At 38.9% G+C, this 18615-nt stretch overlaps 1 long non-coding RNA gene across 1 annotated transcript in view; it reads right to left on the bottom strand.

The window, feature by feature from the left end:
• LOC131280438 (uncharacterized) overlaps positions 1-18615 on the bottom strand; it is an 83754-nt gene that overhangs the window by 30208 nt on the left and 34931 nt on the right. The window contains exon 3 of the long non-coding RNA XR_009188033.1: positions 4770-4921. This is a non-coding gene — a long non-coding RNA (uncharacterized lncRNA). The remainder of the gene's footprint in view (positions 1-4769; positions 4922-18615) is intronic.

Here is an 18615-nt window from a genome sequence, read left to right as displayed (position 1 = left end):
AGAATCTGCCTTTGGGGTCACAGTGGTTGGTCCAGGAGGCAAGTGATCCAAGATATGCTGGTCATCATTCTTGTGATTTTCCAAATTAGAAAGAAGATAATAGAGTCTTCAGCTGTGTGGTGGTAAAGCAAGGAAAATATCAAACAATCAACTATTGGCAGTCACACTGTGGCCACGTGGCAGAAACTGAACTGCTGAGGAGATGATGCATCCAGCAGGTACACAAAAGCAGGGACCAAAAGTAGATAGGGAGAGTGCTAGCTCTATTCAAGACCAGGACTGCTTGTATTCCTGCCCTTCCCTGGTGTGGAAAAAAATGATGAAAACCCAAATGATAACAAACAAAGGCTATTTATTCAGAGCTCACTATAGCAAGGGAGTCAGCCACCATCACTTGGATTTGTCAGAGACTTAAAGGCATGCAGAGAAGTGAGAAAGCTTTATAGCAGGCAAAAGGGAAGACTTCAGGTATGCCCTGATTGGAGGCTGTTGGCCTGGGGAAGCTAGAAGAACTAAAAGTGGGCCATCCTATGTGATTGGTTAGGGGAGCATATTTGGCTTTCTCTAGTTGGCCCTAAGCTGGAAATAGGGGCAAAAATTAAAGAAGCTGTCTCTTATTGGTCAAGTCCTGGATATTTGGAGTCCAGTGTTGCTGGGACTGTGGTTGACTTCCTGGGATGGTTGCTCTTGATAATGACCAGCTTCCAGGATGGACTGTTGTAGGTAGTGGGCCAGTTTCCTGGTCACTACTGCTGATAATGGGTCAGGGTTTCCTAATCATTGTCCATTCATATATTCAGTCTCTCACTGGTTTGCTTGACTTATGGGAGCAAATAATTCCCCTTCCCTTTCTTTCCACAGTTTTTTTCAGATTGGATCTCTGCCAAGAACTCTGGATTATAACATTAAAGACTAAGGGAAGGTGCAGTGTCATAACTAACAAAATGTCTAAGACAGTCTCTGTCGCTCTCTAAAATTTGGGAAAATATGCCTCAAGTTTTTGCACACTATAAAAACCCAGGCAGGGTGTGCTCTTTTCCTAATGATTTATGACATTATTAATTTTGGAGAAGCCTTTTTGCCAACAGAATAGACAAGTATGAATTACAGAAGGGAAACTTGAACAAGTATAGCGATATATTTTGGTATTGATCATACTCCCATGGATATTTGATCTGGCATTTATAATTTGGTTATTTAACATTTCAGCCAATTAAAGGGGAAGGCAGGGCTTAAATATTACTGTGTAGTGGACAGAATTGTGAACTCCTCCACAGGGCACTTGATAGAGCAGCTTTTCATAGGATGTGCTCTGAGAAGAGATATGCATGCTAATACAGGCTTGTAAACACTGCCTAATGAAGTCTTCCTCTTGGAAATTCACAATTCATATTAACACATAAGAATAGTACCAGTAAATAAATCTGCTTAATTCTGCATAATAAACAAAACTCTTTACACAGAGACAGATTTGTTTCATTCTTCCCACACTGATTAACAAACCCCAAAGCAATTTTCCCCTAATACCAGTTAAGGGAAGCATAGAGCATGGACAGAAATTGAAGAGGTTATGGAGTTTCACCCACTCTCATCATGGAGGTTCAATCTCAAATTAAATTATGTGTCCCAGAAGCCTAAGGTGGATTTTGAAGACCAAGCAAATTTCTTTTCTATCCAAGTCTGTTTTTGGTTCCTATGCTTATGTGGGTTATTTATTGATAGTGATCAATTGGAAATGTTATCTTAGCAGACCCTTTAAAGTTCAAATGGCCGTAGAGAAGGCATGAGCTGCTGTTAGTGTTAGTTTTGACCCTGGAAAAGATACAGGAAACAATAAAACCCATTCAAGTGCAAGCAGCTCTTGACAAAACAGCAGGGCAAAAAGCTAGGTAGAACCGGTTAAAGATGAGGAGAGCCCCAAATCTGTGGTGAGGCTGAAGACAAGGGAATGATTACAATAGATCATGTAGGTGCTGATTGGCTGTAGGAGGCAGTGAAAGAGAATCTGCCAGGAGTTTGTGGCCTGGTCCTGGGTGTGAGAATAATTAGAAAACCAGAAATTCAGTTAGGGTGAGGAGTCCAGTAAAGGAGAAATTCTCTCTTTGCTGGGCTAGGTCCCTTTTTGTAATGTCTTCCTCTGTGATATGATTCTAGAGTATTAGGGGAATTGAAATCAGCACAAGGTGGCAAAAACAAGTGAATGCAAGAAACCTGCTTATTCACAGCGAAGCACATTCTACCCAAGTGTGGAGAATCATTTAGAACTATTCCAAACCAAAAGAACTGACAATACACTTGTCAGATAGTGAGTAGTGATAAAAATTATAAAGTTAGTCCTGCCTCACCTAGGCAGAAAAAATGAATTGTAAATCCACTAAACATCACTTAAGATGTCTTTAAAATGACAACTTTGCTTTGATGATCAGGACAGTAAAATAATAATTTTCCTCTGAAAAGGGGTTTCTCACATTATAGCCTGTAGTACTAATGATTAGAAATAATTACAAATTATTCAATCATATAAATAAAGGTTTAAAAAATGCATGATTTGCCATCACTTACTAAAATGTACATGATTGAGCAATCTTTTAATAGTTTGACAGCACTATAATATAGTTAGAGTTTTTAGAAAAATCAATTTCCATTTTTTACTACTGAAATTATAATAAAAAATTTTTCACTAATCCCAGTAGGCTATATACAAAAGGAAATGCTATCCTCTACTATATACAGAATGTAATGGAATAACTCTAAGGTAAACTCTAGGGTAAAGATGTCTTCTTTACTCTTTTCTAAATAAGTCGTATGAATATGTCTGATACATAATTCTTGAATACCTAGGGACTGAATGATTAAAGTAGAAAGGTATTCTGTTTTGTTCATGTTTTCTTCCAAATTAGGTATACATGCATCTTTTGTTAGAATTTCATTGCTTTTGATCATCCACTCTTAAGAACTTATCAGAGTAATAAATCCTTTGTAAAATAATGTCTATTTTGTAATGCAGATTTAAGAATAATTTATTTTTTACCAGCTCCCAATAAGATAAAACATATAATGACATTAAAGAATAATTTGGATATTTTACTGACTTTATATTTTGGCAATGTTTCATGCCTCATTTGCCTGAAAACTCATTAGATTAGTGCAACACCATGTTTTAATGCAATAAGTTCAGACTTATTTTCCAAGTAAGTTGAGCTCTGCCTATTTTCCGTACTTTCATGCTTGAGTTAATAAATTGCAAAGTCTCCCTCTTCTGTTTGCTCTGTTTTTCTTTATGTACCATTTGTTGGAGGTTCTCTATTTTGAGAGAGAGGGAGGAGTTGAACAGCAAATTATCCCCTTAAGCTTGTGAAGTTAAGTTTGCCTATCTATAATCTGCAATCCCAATAATTTCTTATATTTTACTAAGCCTGTCATTTGTGACAAGTATTTGCACTAAAACTAACATATCGATGGATGAGAAACCAGAAAGTAGTGATTGGGAGAGCACCTGGCAAGGACACATTAGAGATCACATCTTCTTGGCAAGCAAAATCAGTTCAACAGAGAAGACTGGGAGATGGTTAAGGTATGGCATGCCATTGTTCCCTAGAAAACTTTCTGCCTCCGCTTCATCACCCCACAGAGGGTGTGTCTTCCTCATCATCCACCTTCATCCTACTGATAATTAGGCTACAACTGAACTTACCTAAAATATATGCCTTCTTTTGTAAGAAATTATTGAATCATGATAAATGAAACTTCTATCTAAATGAGTCCAATGGTCTCAGCCTACTGCATATTGGAAAGTCATCTTAGTCATGAAAGTTTAAGTGAACACCAGATCTGTTCTCTCTCCTCCTACCTCCATACTTTTGCTCTAATCATGACACAGAAAAGTCTACTGCATCCTTCTTAAGCAGCTAGGCTTCTCTTTCTTCTCCTGTCAGCTTTCCAAACACTACCCATCTCTCAGGTCCTCAATCTGCCCTGGCTTGGCTTTCCCTGGTGGTCCCACCATTGCATCCCAACTCAACGCTTTCACCTCATCCTGACCCATTTAGCCACTCATCCTATTCCACCCCCATCATTCATCTTAACAGTACTTGGCTTTTTCATGGGGTGTGTGTTAGCTCCTTACTATGACAGCAAGGGCCTGTGATACTTCTGTCATATTTGTATCCCCTAACAGTGTCCTAGAAGTGAATGCTCAATACATTTTTGTTGAATTTTTAATTTCTCTCATATTAAAGATGCCAATGGACAAAAACAGAGCATGAAGATTTGTACTTTTCCACCCCACTCTATCTTAAACTCACCTCTATCCTTCACATCCATATTCTTTCTCCAAATTAGATTTCTTTCCAAGCACATTTAAAGAGCCTACCCAATTTCACCGCAGCTATAAATCTTGAAATTTGACTTTAAATTTCCCATCCCTAAAGAAAACTTAGAACATCCTCTCCATTCAAATGTCCCAATGACGCAGAACATTTTCTTTCTTTCTCCATAGGGTTGTCTTACAAAACTTTGTAGAAACCTCTAGTAATTTTTCTGATATTTTGATCTTTTGTGGTCATTCATTGTTACCCTATCATTATCCTATAACTTGGATAAACTAGTAAAGTATGGTGTCTTATAATTCTAGGGCTGCTAAAATACAAACAGTATTTTAAAACAGCAGACACATTTTGTCTCACAATTCTGGAGGCTAGAAGTCCAAAATCATTTTATCGGCAGGGCCATGCTTCCTCTGAAATCTATATAGAAGAATCCTTCCTTACCTCTTCCTAGATCCTGGTGGTTTGCTGGCACTCTTGGAGTTCTTCGGCTTGCATCTACAGCATTTCTCTGCCTCTGTTACCACATGGCATTCTCCCCTCATGTCTGTGTATCTTTTCATCTTCTTATAAGGACATTGGTCATTCAGCCTATGCTATAAGACAAGGCAAAAGTTTACTCAAAAGTTTATCATCAGTTTAATCCTGCGATGTCCCGCCTGCTCTGGTTCACGAAGTGCCACATCAACAATTGAAATGGACAACAGCAGCATGGCCTAGAGCACAAGTACACGCACCCTGGAGCCAGATGGCCCAACTGACTCTCTGTGCAGTCTTGGGCAAGTCATTTAATCTCTCTGTTCTTCATCCATAAAATGAAGCAAAACCTTAGTTGTCATGAAGATTGAGATTATAATACAGGGCCCTCAGTCCAATTTCTACAGTAAGTTTACAGTAAATTTTTTAAAAATTCAAGTAAGTGTACTGAAGGAGGATGGGAATTGACCCAGAAGTTTAAAAGTGGAATCAAGCCAGGGAGCAGAGGCAGAAAGTAGTTCTTACTGACCAAAGCATTGTACAGGATGAAACCAGGGGTCCTCAGGCAAGGTTTCTCAAAGAATTACTTTTGTCTCAAACAATTTTAGTCCCACAAAATACCTTTCATTACCTAGTTCTTTATAGTTATTTAGGGGGGATTTCCAGAATTTATAAAGAAATCCTACAACTCAGCAACAAAAAGACAAATGGTCCAATCAAAACACTAGGCAAAAGACTTAAATAGACATTTCTCCAAAGAAAATGTACAAATGGCCAAAAAGCTCATGAAAAGAGGCTGAACATTATTAGTTACTAGGGAACCAAAACCACAATGAGATACCACTTCATACCCTCTAGTGCAGCTATTATAAAAAAATTAAAAACAGAAATAAGTGTTGGAGAGGATGTAGAGAAATAGAAATACTCATTTGTAGTTGGTGGGAATGTAACATGGTGCAGTCACTGTGGAAAGCAGTTTGTTGGCTCCTCAGAAAGTTAAGTACAGAATTACCATATGACCAAGCAATCTCACTTCTAGGTATATATTCAAAAGAATTGAAATCAGAGTCTCAATTGTTTGCACATTGATGTTCTTAGCTGCATTATTCACATTTGCCAAATGATGGAAGCAACCCAAATATCTATCAGCTGATGAATAGAAAAGCAAAATGTAGTATACATACAATGGAATATTGTGCATCCATGAAAAGGAACAAAGTTCTCATACATGTGACAACATAGATGAATCCTGAAGACATCATGTTGAGTGAAATAGGCCAAACATAAAAGAACACTATTGTATGATCTCTCTGAAATGAAATAATTAGTTAAACCAATTCATAGAGTCAGATACTAGAAAAAAAGATTACCATGGGCTAGATAGGGAAGATGTCAGGAATGGGAAACTGAAGCTCAATTTCTATAAATTTCTGTTGGGGTGATGAAAAAGTTTTGGTAGTGGAGAATGGTGATGGTAGCATCACACTAATGTAATGAGCATCACTGAATTATAAATTTGAACATGGATAAAGGGGGAAATTTTAGGTTGTGTATATCTATATCTGTATATATTTTAATGATCATCTCAAATGATGTCATAAAAGCATTTGACAAAATCCAGCACCCTTTCTTCACTGAAAAATAAAAAATAACTTCTTCAGCATGATAGAGGTCATATATAAAAAAACCCACCTCTAATATCATACTCATTGGAAAAAGACCAAAAGTTTTCCTGCTAAGATAAAAAACAAGGTGAAGATGCCTACTACCACCACTGCTATTCAACATTGTACTAGAAGCACTAGCCAGAGCAATTAGGCAAGAAAAAGAAATAAAAAGCATACCAATTGGAAAGGAAGAAGTAAAACTATTCCTATTCACATTTGACATGGTCCTATATTTAGAAAATCCAGACAAATCTACAAGAAAGGTACAAGAGCTAATACAGCAAAGTGTCAGGGTTCAAGAACAATACCTAAAAATTAGTGGTGTTTCCATACACCAGCAATGAACACACTTCCTGAAATCTCTTTTAATAATTCCATAAGTTTAGCAGCCAAACCAAGGCAATGAAATTCTGGGACAACAGACAGAGCTGTATATGCCCATGCCATTCTTCCCTAGCTACTGAGTCTTCTGCTTTACACATAATATAACCATTAAACTTCCCACCAGTTGCCTCTGCAACAATGAAGTACTCTGACCAATGGGAAAGGTATTGTAAGTAAAAATAAATTCCATAAGTTCATGTAAGTGGATCCAACTTAATGTTATGAAGTGGAACAGGTCATCACAGGTGAATTCCCGGAGCATGATCGCATCATCACCAAGCCAGCTTGCCCTACAATTGTTTTTTTAAAGTACTTTTCTATTCCTACCCAAACATGGTACTAACATAGAGTTTACTACTTCTATTTTCTGAATAAAGAAATTAAATCTAATTGAGGTTAGCTCATATTGCCCTGTCACTATTAAATGCCCTTCACAAACCAGAGCCATCTGAAACCTTGTTTCAGGATTCTTTCCACCACACTTATGTGATTCAGGTAAATCACTTTCTTTCAACCCGAATCATAGGTAACACAAAAAGAAAGAGCAAAAGTTGTCAAAGTAAAATATGATAGTTACAATGCCTAAACAGTATTTCCTCCATGAACATAAGATTTGAGTAAGAGTAGGCTTTGCAATGTCCGCAGTTCAAACGACTTGAAATCCAGAGATATGAGCGCTGGGCTGGTTGATGTGGTAACTGCAAGCCACACGTGGCTATTGAGTACTTGAAATATGGTTAGTGCTACAGGTTGAATGGCAATTTTTTAAAAATATAATGAGTTAAAACATTTCAAAATTATTCCCGTTTCTAATATTTATGCAACTGCTAGAAATTTTTTAAATGAAGTTTGCATTATGTTTCTATTGGACTAAACTATACCAGAGCCATCATAATCAGAAAACTATATTCCCTCTCCATTCCTTCATGCCCAGTGCTCTTCACTGCTACAGAAATACTCAAGTTAAGATGACTGAGATGTAACTCTCTGAGACCAATTAATCAGCAGCACATTTGTAAGAAGCAATTGTCTCCCACCATATATCACGTCAGTAAAGCAGGTTGGTATTTCCTCATACCTAATATGATTTGGCGGTTATTGTAGCCCCAGGGAGTAGAGTTTGTTTAATATGTGAGAGACAAATGGAGGTCTATTGCTAAAATAATTTCTTTCCAGTTAGCACAGCAATATAAAATGGTGAATGTTAATTTTTAAAAGTATCTTCATGAAGGAACATACCTGACAAAATTGAGTATTTTATAGAAAGATCAAGTGCTGTTAACAAAGTTAATCTCACTGGGTATCTGCATGTCAGTTTTCTGCTTTCCAACTCAATTGATCGGAACACTTTGAAGTTCTGTAGGTAGATATAATAGAAATGGATTGTGACATTTTTACCTGCTAACTTAGCATTGAAATTTTCACAATGTCAAGTGGGAAATCAATAATTACACTACTTTTTTACCACTGAATGTCTGTTAAAGAGAACAAAACTATGCCATACAGAAGCAGTGTACAGAGATGGAACCATTTGAAGCACCATCTCTCACGCCTGCTTGAAAGAGCATATTATACACAAGTTCAATATGTTCTCCCCATAGTTAATAGGCATGTAGTACTAAAATAATAAGACAAAATAAATTAGTTTAGTATACAGCTTACCGTAAGCCATGTATCAAGGAATATGAAATTCTGTCACACTGAAATGTAGAAAGATTTGAGTCCAATAAAAGTAAAACTCTCAAGCTGAAATAAAAATTTTGTAGCACAGATTCATCCTTTGATGTATATAATATCCATCCTCACACTGAGAAGAATAAGTCAAGTCAAATTTCCTACTAGTTACATTAGTAAAGGAACTCAGCATTGATGACTTCAAATTATCTATTCGCACCTGAGTTTTATGGCCACTTGTGGTTTGGCTAAAAGGTAGATTAAGCCAGTTACCAACTTAAAGTGTTTACAGCCTCTGCTTTTTAAAATATATATAGAGAAAAATGTATTCCTATGTGATGTGATCTGTGAGCAACCAGAAAGTTCTCTTCACTGAAGGATTCTGAAAATTCCTCATTAGTAAGAACCAACAGTAAATTCCTTGCCCTTATCAACAGCACTTGAGCATCAAATTAAGTCACTTATAAGGGTGGATGGGAGCAGCCTCTTTCCTAGAGAAGGGAAGGAGGTAGATATTAAAACCTAAAGGGAGTGGGGTACCTCTTCAGAGGGGCAAGAAATAGGAGACAGAATATGCTAAAAACCAACAGCATGGTTCCATAATTTCCTCAGGAAAAGAGAGGAGTCTTGAAAAGGTGTCTAGGGCCTCAGATTCACTCCCACATGATTCATGTTAAAGACAAACATATACTTTGCATTCATCATGGGCTTAAACTCCAATAGATCATCCCTTTGAGTCTCTAATGTCAGAGAACTTCAGAAAACTAAAGAGCATAGTGGTCTAAAAGAAAATTCACCTGGGTAACAATTTCAAGATGCCAAGAGTCTAGAAGCCCTACTTTTATCACCAACTGAAAAGCCAATAAGTCTTAATTGTCTCTAAACAATCTCCAGCTGTGTAACCTTCTTTCCGTGCACGTGCCTTATAAAAGAAAGGCTCATAAAATAGTTTTTCAAGCAGTGTATTTATGCTGGGATTTAAATTTCAATTACAAAGAGAAATTATATCTACCATTTGAGGCAAATGCATTTGAACACGTTACGACTATAAAAGTAAAACCTGCTTAATCCTCTCATAAACTTAGTAATTTTACAAAACTCATATTGTCTCATGCATAAAATGTGAATGACAATCAGCATTCTAAACAGCATCTCATTCTCCATGTTTTCTCCTTCTGTTCACTCTATATAACAAGAAGAGTGAAATATGCCTTCTATATTTTAAAAGTCAGCATAAGGGGTTGATTATTCTACTATTTCTGGATCTCATGGACCTCACTGTTCTAAACTAAAAGCATTCAGAACTATATTTAATACTTTTTTAAGGTAACAAAGCATTATTGCTTAAGCCTGTCCTACTTGCAATATAAATCTAAAATATTTAAAAGACCAAATAACCTCAGTCTTCTTTTCACTACTTACAACATTCAAATTGTTATGGAAATCTAAGAGGCTCTCAGTTCTCCCTTTATTCTCAAACCAAAGTGGAGCGATTTGGTTGGAAATAATTTGCCCCTATTCCTGTACCCCACCAGTCAATAAACATTCCCTAAGTAGCTACTGTAGCAAGACACAATTCCAGGCAGACAGGAAGGTTTTGCCTCTCAAAGTGGAAGAAGAGACTATCCTCCGGATGATCTGAGACTGCCACACAAAAGAATTTGACACTTTGCATAACTTTTAAGTCACCATCATTACATGTTTATTACGAGCACAGCCATACTTCAAATCAATTCCTATGCTAAAGTCGTGTTTCCTTTCCTCACTTCCTAACCCAGCGCATGAAGTTTGGGGAGTCTCCAAAAGCAGAAAAGGCTCCTCAGTCACATCCATTTCTCCCATCTTCCTGCGCCAGCTGGGAACAGTGTTTAGATGAAATTTCAGGCTTACAGAATTTGAGAGTGAAGAGTCAGGGGGATTGAGAGTGACGGCAAAAGAGCTTTCTGTTAAGGTTGGTTATAGAGAATTACAGTATTTATTCATGTTCATGCTCTCTGAATAATATATGTGTGGCATGTAATAAAACAGAGGAGATCAACATGCAATCTAAAAATAGTATCTGTTTTACTGCCTTGCTCACTATTTAAAAGGAGAACATGAGCTTGCATTCGTAGAACTCATGGAGTTATTGTTGCTTAAAAATTGGAATGCGTGAGAGAAAAGTTGCCATTCACTAAGTATATAATCAAAAAAAAATTCTGTACATCATGCCAAGACATTATGCAGTAGGTGGTGTTAACATAGAAAGCTTTTATATAAGAAAGTAGAAACCCTATTACCTAAGTTAATAACTGCAACCTGCAATGCAAAGGTCTATTTTAGTAGAGCTTTGTACGTTTTTTAAGAATAAGAAAAGATAATTTGTCTCCCTTTCTATGAACTAGGCTACACAATTGGTTGCCAGTGCCTTTTCTTTTTATTCTGTTCCCTCAAAAAGAGAAGGCAATAACAGTTGTATAAGGTTGACTCCACATGAATGGACTAAATTCACAAGAATGGAATTTTTACAAGAAAAAGAGCCCACATCATGGTAGGCAGAGATTAATATCTGAGAGTGGGTAGACCACAGACCATTTGATAAATCATGTTTCAATGACAGTCTCTAAAGAATGATTCCAGTAAGCCAGAACAAAATTCATCTTTTTACTTTGTAGTCGCACCAGGCAAATTAGGCTTTTTATGGAAATGCATCATTCTCTCTGGCATTATTAGAGAGTTGAAGGTAAGCAGGTGTTCCCCACTGTGCTGCTGAGTGACAGGCAGTGAGGAAACCTGCACCCTCACACTGCCCCTAGGATCAGGTGGGAGAGAGGAGGCAATGGCTGCCAGCAACCTCCGGGCAGGGGCAGGACACTGGGGCTGCAGGTCTCTAGCCTCCCTTGCCTCTCTGTGTTTTCCCATAATCTTGCTCATGGAAATAGTAAAGTCCACAATAAATACTCATTGACCAGCCCCACGTGGCTCTTCAAGCCCTCAAATACCATGGCTGGAACGCTGTGTGCCGTGGAGCCGGGGCAGGAGGTGATCTGACTGGCTGTGCTGTAAAGAGCACAGAGCTGTAAAGAGCACTCTTGTGACTCAGGCCTCATGTGCACCTCCGGAGTCTTGACTTGAAGAGAAAGGGGTTTAATGGTCTCCCCTCTCTGGATAGTGGAAGAACCACTCAATAAATCAATTGAGCACAGCCTGTTCAAGCACGGCTCTGTAACAATCCTTAAAGGAACTCTTGCTTTAAAGATCTGAAAGAACAAGAACAGGATGCATGGAAGGGAATTTCACTCTTGTGATGGGATAAACCATATACATTTACAAGGAATAACTCACCTATGACTATACAAGGCAAAATACAAGTAACACCTAATAGCATTTACACTTCAGGCCTACTCCTAGAAGCCAATAGGAGTATTAAGATATTGTAAGTATTAAGATATTGGTAAAATCCTAGCCATAAAATGCTAGGGTGGTGTTTCTGTCCTAGTTGTGCCCTCTTCCCTCACATTAATATTGTTTGTTTGTTTGTTTTTTAAATTGACATTACCATTAAGCACAAGTTTAAAGTCCTAATCACTGGAAAATACAGTGACGTAAAAGATAAATTCCCTGTCTTTAAATTCAAAACCTAATGAAAAGTACTAAGATAGAATACAAAGTTCCAAACGATATACATATAGAGTGCTTTACACTAGAGTAAAATGGAAAGAAGTGTCTACTTAGCCTCACGGCTCATGTTAAAATGTGTTGAGAATATTAAAAATAAACAAAGGACAGGGCTTGCCTGCCTGTTTGCATTTCATCAGGTCTGCCTCATTTGCTCTCGCTGCCCTCACTCTTCTGGCTCTGTAACCCCTTCCTTTCACCCTGCACCTCTACGACTGTTGCTCTGCTCACCCTTCTTGATAGGCACCTAGGTTTAGATTTAATTTCTCTAATTCAGCACTGCCCATCTCAGGACCAGGCTCTTGTCACTCATTTGCTTAATCCTACTGTGTGACCATGGGATAGAGGCACCCAAGACCTCACACCACACTGAGATCCCATGGGTCCAAACAGAAGAGGAGACCCTTCCCTCAAGTTCCACCTGGGGAAAGAATTGAGCTGTTGAATGAGGAGTGAAAACTTTTGTGAGAGTGAGAAAGCCAGAAAATGTTGGTCCTGCCTTTCCTAGTCCCATCCAGCTGCAGGAATTAGAAGTTTAGGCTGTACACCTAGCCTGATGCAATCCTTGGGTCCAACCTATAAAGCCAGTAGGGCATCATGCCCCAGCATGTGAGATCTAAAAGCAGCCTACAACATAAGGCCCAATCTCCATTTTCACCTCAGCCACAGCCTCTCCAACTCCTTCCACGGCTCCCCAGTTCTATGCCCCAATTCCTGGTTTTGCAGCAGATCACCAACTAGCACTGGAGACCTGGCCTGAATGCCAAACAATTGCCTGATGTGATAGACCTAATCCTTGACTGCCCTTTCTCACCCCAGAGGAGACCTACTTCCTGTGCTATCACTGCTGGCTTGTCATCCAACTTCAAAGCACCTTCAAACCAGACTGGGCTTTAATGCCAAAACACCCCACTCCACTGATTTTAATATCCCTGAAACCAAGACTCCAGCTGTTGTCCCCAACCAGGCAGTCAGAACTCTTGGGTATCAACACAGGCCTTACCTCCTTGAACACTATCATGAACCTGCTGTTTTTCTGCTCAACTAAACCTTCCAACCCTCCTGCAGTCTCAACATATCTGGTTCTGCCCATTGCTAGTATCTTCCCATTTCTAAAATACAATATCTCATGGTAAAGTCAACATGGATTATAACTAAAAGGATTAGGAGAAAATTGTTGTCAATGAGTGGAAATCAAGTTTAGATTTCAGATGCACATTAATTCTGAATGGTAATAACAAGATCTGGAGATGAAAAATCACTTGAGCAAAGTCCAGGAACATGAAGGTTACTGTGTAAAAAAGGTCTCAGCACAAAAGCCAAGAACACCATCTAGCATTAGGGGCTGTGGTAAAGAGAAAGATAATAGTCTCATCCTCAAGTGATCAGTGGAGCACAGAAACATGGAGGTTAGTGGATATGATAGGTAGAATTCTAAGACGGCCCCCATGATCCCACCCCCTGGTGTTACTCCCAGGCTTGTGTTACATTACATGACATAAGGGATTTGAAGATGTACTTAAGCACATTAATCAGTTGTCCTTAAAACAGGGAGACTACCCAGATGTGCCAAACTTACTCATGTGAGCTCTTTACAGAGAGTCTTCTCCAGCAGTGTGCAGGTGAGAAGGCAGAGAATCAAAGCCAGAAGGGGATTTATCACAGGAGAAATAGCCCACTGCAGGCTTGAAGATGGAGGAGGAGAACATGTGGAAAGGACCTGAGAGCAGCCTCTAGGAGGTGAGAGCAACCTGCTTCCAACAGCCCGCAAGAAAACAGGGACCTCAGTCTTACCATTGCCAAGAACTGAATTCCACTAACAACAAGCATGAGCTTGGAGGCGGTTATTTTTCACAGAGCCTCCAGATAAGAGCCCAGCCCAACTAATACCTTGACTTTGGCCTTGCAAGACCCTGAGCAGAGAATACAATTAAGCCCAACCACACTTCTGACCTACAAAACTGTGAACTAATAAATGGGTGTTGTTTTAAGCTACTAGGTCTGTGGTAACTTGTTATTTAGCAATAGAACACCAATATAGTAGATAGCAGGGATACAGACAGCAGGGAGAGGCTGGTGTGGCTGAGTGCATGAACCTCACAGCAAAGGAGAAACGTGATATTTAGAAGCACCACTGATGATTCTATTGTGACATCAGTGATGAAAGCCTCTATCCTAGAGGGTATGTGGTCTACATGCAGGTGCCATGGATCCTCACACATTTAATATTATCAATGTATATTGAAAAGCGAACATTATCACCGGATAATGTAGAATGCATTTCTACCTTGTCACAAATTTTTCAGTCACTTTTATTTTTAAAATAAAATTAGTTGTATTTAAAGGTTGAGTAATAGTATGCTCATACTAGGGTTAATAAATTTATTTTAAATGTGAATGATCATAGATAAATAAACAGATGGACAGTGGACAGTTTGAGACTATTTTTGTGAGTCTCAAAAAGATAAAAGATTATGTTTGTAAACTAATCTATTCCTCTGGGTGTGATACCCTTTGATTGTATTAAATTCAGCAAGGGAGGAGAAGATGTGGCTAAGCAATTGGTCACCCACCTTCCATATGGGAAGTCCTGGGCTCATTTTCCAGCACCTTCTAAAGAAGATGAGCAAGACAGCAACCTGATGCGGTAAGCTGATGTGACAGTCCGGTGCGGTGAGCTGACATGACAGGCTGGCACAACAAGACAACACAATGAGGAGATGTAACAAGGAGGCCCAATGAGGAGATGCAATGAGAGACACAACAAACAGAAAGTGACTGTGGCTCAAGCAATTGGGTGCCTCCCTCCCACATGAGAGGTCCCAGGTTCAGTTCCCAGTGCCTCCTAAAAGAAGATGAGCAGACACAGAGAGCACACAATGAACAGACACAGAGTGCAGATGGTGAACAAAAAACAATGGGGGAATGGGGAAGATAAATAAATAAATAAACCTTTAAAAATAATAATAAATAAATTCAGTGAGGGACCTCTGATTAAGTTTACTTGATAAAGGCAATTTAGGTCTTCCAATTGGGCTACATCAGTAAGGTGTAGCTCAGGTTGAGTCCCTGTCCCCTTGATGGGCCAATGTCAATGGATATTCACTCAAGAAGTCATGCAGGAAGAGAGAGCTCTGCCATTTTTGATTCTGCTGCACTTGGGAAAGATAAGCCATTCACCTGATAGTTCACAGCTGACCTTGGGAAGAGAGCCAAGACTGATACAGAAGGCCTGGAAAGAAACAAAGCACTATGCTGGGAGAGAGAGAAAGCCCTGAGAAACTAGCCCTATGCAGGCCTGCAGCTGACAGAGAAGAAGCCCAGAGGGGAAGGCTGAACCCTCACAGAGATCAGCAACCATCTTGCTTCAATACGTGGCAACTGACTTTGGTGAGAAAGCAACCTTGAGGTGGACTCTTCAGGGCTCTGTAACTGTAAGCTTTTACCCCAAATAAACACCCTTTATAAAAGCCAACAGATTTCTGGTACTTTGCATTGGCACCCCTTTGGCAGACTAATACAGACATATATAAATTTGTAAAATTAAGTGAGCATTCATAATTTGAGCAGCATTTCTAATTTCTGTATTTCATCAAAGAAAGATTTCTATTTCATGAACTACATAATGGCAAAAACTTTCAATTTATCATTTGATGATCTTATTGTTTCTATAACAAATCTAAAATAATCGTGAGAAAAATATCAACTCAGACATGAATTGATTAATCAAATGAATTATAAATTTTAAAGGTAAAATTATGATTATAAGTTATATGCACTGATTATATTTGTCATTTTCAGTGGAATGGAGAGTTCCTCCTTATAATTGCTGTGATATGATGAAGCACCAACTACAATGAATATACTTTTTATATTATCATTTTAAATAAACCAAATAAAACTATTATCTCAATAGCCTGTCATTTATCGCACTTTTAAGCCTCCACAATTAGGCAATGTCAAGATGCCCTTAGAAATAGCCTGGAACTTCTGAGTAATAAATAGTTCTAGACTTACTTGTAATTTACCTATGTAGGTAATTTTGCACTAAATTCCACACTTTAGAATTCACTACTCACTTAGAATTTTGTTATTTCCTGTTTCTGAGGTATTGTCCATCCCAGAAAAGAATACTTTAATTTTCATTTATTAATCATAGATGAAAGGGTATCTCATTGAAGTTCATTCACATGAATATTTGAAAATGCTAATTGATTTTAAATGAGAAATAACTATCCTATAAGAAGAAATGGGGATTTGGACATTGTGATGATTACATTTATGTGTCAGCTTGACCATGTTATGAAGTCCAGTTATTTGGTCAAGTAAGCACTGGTCTGATTGTTACTGAGAGGACATTTCATAGGTTTAAATCATCAGTCAGTTTATTGCATCTATGGCTGATTACATCTACAATCAACTGAGGAGATTGCCTTCAACAATGAGAGAAGTCTCATCCAATTAGTTGAAGGTCTTAGAAGGAAAAGGGACTATTTCAGCAGTCAGAAAAGAGAATTTCCATCTCTACTTTAACCAGCCAGCTTCTCCTAGGTAATTCATTGAGAACCTTCAATAGAGTGCCCAGCTTGCAACCTGCTCTTTGGAATTTCGACTTGTGCATCCCCCAGTCATGTGGGACAATTCTTATAAAGCTCTCATAATATTTACAGATATTTCTTGCTAGTTCTGCTTCCCTAGAGAAACCTGACTAATACAGCTATGATACTGGGAGTGGTTCTTTTTTTTCTTTTCTTCTCCTCCCTTTCCCCCACTAATTTTTATCCTGTCTGTGTCCATTTGAAGTGTGATCTTCTGTATCTATTTCTCTTTTTATCTTCTTTTCTTGTCTTTCTCCTCTAGCATTCACCAGGATTTGGTCTGGGGACCTCTGATATGGAGAGAGGTTCCCTGTCAATTGTGCCACCTAGGTCCCTGGTCTCTGCTGTGCTTCACCTTGACTCTCCCCTTCATCTCTCTTTTGATGCATCTTCATCTTGCTGCATAACTCACTTGCATGGGCACTGGCTAACTGTGCAGGCCCTCAGCTCACCATGTAGGCACCTGGCTCACCATGCGGGCACTGGCTTGCCACATGGGCACTGGCTTACCATGTGGGCACTCATGCAGGCACTCAGCTCACCACATGGGCACTTGGCTTGCCACGTGGGCATTCATGTGGGCACTTGGCTTGCTGCATGGCACTCAGTTTGCCCCACAGGCACACGAGTGGGCACTTGGCTTGCCACAAGGGCACTCGGTTCACTGCGTGGGCACTCGGCTTACCACGCGGGCACTAGCTTGCCATGCAGGCTCATTTCCTCTTCTTCTTTTTCACCAGGAGGCCCCAGGGATTGAACCTGGGTCCTTCCATATGGTAGGCAGAGGCCCTATCACTTGATCCACATCCGCTTCCCTGGGAGTGATTCTTGAGAAACAGAATCTTAAAAATGAGATTTCTAAATTGGTTCTGTGGTTCTTTTAATTGGTAACTGGTTCTCTAATCTGATTTAATTAAAAGACACTAATTATTCTATTTCCAACAATCAAGATGACACTAACAGTACACAGTGTGAGTTGGCAATAGAGAGACGCAAAATATCACCACTGGCTACAGCTACTAAAATGCTTATAAGAGGTAAGTCTCTTGGTGAGAGTGCTTTTGACAACTAAATAAAGTTTTGTGAGTTAAAAGGTATAATGACGTTGGCTGGTTGTTCCTAAATATGCTGGATACAGTTGTAAAAGAAAGATGAACTCAACTCTTCAGGTTCTCAACTTCAGTGTCACATGAAGGACATGAAAATTTCTATGTGTGACCTGAAATAAAAACTTTTTCCTTGTGGCTACACACTTGAGATTTCTGAAAACCAGACCCAGAGTCTCATTGTGCAAGTGGCTGAATAATATTGTAAACTAAATTCCAAACTGCTGTTAAAGTGACGGCATTAACTGGAAAGGAATGGGATGCTGAAAATAGGAATGGGAATGCATGGGTTGGTAATGACGGTGGTGGGCACACTGAAACCCTAGATTCTCCTGTGTCTTTCCCAGATTAACCTGTTATGCTTTGCCTAGAGCAATCTGTCATTCAACCTCAATCGAAGAGATGAACTCTGCCATGCCTGATAAACTAGTAACTACCTCCACTGAGAAAATAGCCATTGTTCCGCTGAAGAGACTAACCCTGTTTCAACAGATAAAACTGTAACAGAATGCCCTGTGGTAGTTAGTTTGTGAGACATTTCTAATTCTTCTTGTGACCCACTCCCACCACCCCTCTCTTCTTCCAGATTTATAAGTAGACTGAAGTACTAACAGGCCCCAAAAAGTGATGTAGAAACTGTGACCCATGAAGAGGTATGTTATACCCCAAAAGCACTGCATGATTTTTCCAATTTATATAGATAGAAATCAGGGGAATATGCATGGGA

This window comes from Dasypus novemcinctus, chromosome 11 (assembly GCF_030445035.2).
Source record: "Dasypus novemcinctus isolate mDasNov1 chromosome 11, mDasNov1.1.hap2, whole genome shotgun sequence".
Lineage (NCBI taxonomy): Eukaryota > Metazoa > Chordata > Mammalia > Cingulata > Dasypodidae > Dasypus > Dasypus novemcinctus.
The sequence above is the reverse complement of the archived record's forward strand: the minus strand, read 5'-3'. Positions and strand labels throughout refer to the sequence as shown.